This window comes from Procambarus clarkii, chromosome 29 (genome assembly GCF_040958095.1).
Source record: "Procambarus clarkii isolate CNS0578487 chromosome 29, FALCON_Pclarkii_2.0, whole genome shotgun sequence".
In the NCBI taxonomy this organism is placed as follows: domain Eukaryota; kingdom Metazoa; phylum Arthropoda; class Malacostraca; order Decapoda; family Cambaridae; genus Procambarus; species Procambarus clarkii.
The window spans coordinates 40,912,492-40,913,603 of NC_091178.1; positions in this window are offsets into that span (position 1 = coordinate 40,912,492).

The window sequence follows — 1,112 nt, forward strand, 5'->3', positions numbered from 1 at the left end:
CAGAGAGGCAGAGACAGAGAGGCAGAGACAGAGAGGCAGAGACAGAGAGGCTGAGACAGAGAGACAGAGAGGCAGAGAGAGAGAGTCAGAGACAGAGAGGCTGAGACAGAGAGACAGAGAGGCCGAGTTAGAGAGGCAGAGACAGAGGCTGAGACAGAGAGACAGAGAGGCAGAGACAGAGAGGCATAGTCAGAGAGGCTGAGACAGAGAGACAGAGAGAGAAGAAGAGACAGAGAGGCTGAGACAGAGAGGCAGAGTCAGAGAGGCAGAGACCGAGAGGTAAAGACAGAGAGGCAGAGACAGAGAGGCAGAGACAGAGTGGCAGAGAGAGGCAGAGACAGAGAGGCAGAGACAGAGAGGCAGAGACAGACAGGCAGAGACAGAGAGGCTGAGGCAGAGAGGCAGAGTCAGACGGGCAGAGTCAGAGAGGCAGAGACAGAGAGGCAGAGACAGACAGAGACAGAGAGGCAGAGACCGGCAGAGACAGAGAAGCAGAGATACAGAGGCAGAGACAGACAGAGACAGAGAGGCAGAGACAGAGAGGCAGAGACAGAGAGACAGAGTCAGAGAGGCAGAGACAGAGAGGCAGAGACAAAGAGGATGAGGCAGAGAGTCAGAGACAGACAGGCCGAGACAGAGAGACAGACACAGAGAAGCAGAAACAGAGAAGCAGAGACAACGAGGCAGGGTCAGAGAGGCAGAGACAGAGAGGCAGAGATAGACAGGCAGAGACAGAGAGGCAGAGACAGAGAGGCAAAGTCAGAGAAGCAGAGGCAGAGAGGCAGAGACACAGGCAGAGACAGAGAGGCAGAGACAAAGAGGCAGAGACAGAGAGGCTGAGACAGAGAGGCAGAGACAGAAAGGCAGAGAAAGAGAGGTAGAGACAGAGAGGAAGAGACAGAAAGGCTGAGACAGAGAGGCAGAGACAGAGAGGCCGAGACAGAGAAGCTGAGACAGAGAGACAGAGAGGCAGAGACAAAGAGGCAGAGACAGAGAGGCTGAGACAGATTGACAGAGAGGCAGAGACAGAGAGGCAGAGAAACAGAGGATGAGACAGAGAGACAGAGAGGCAGAGATAGAGAGGCAGAGTCAGAGAGGCAGAGACAGACAAG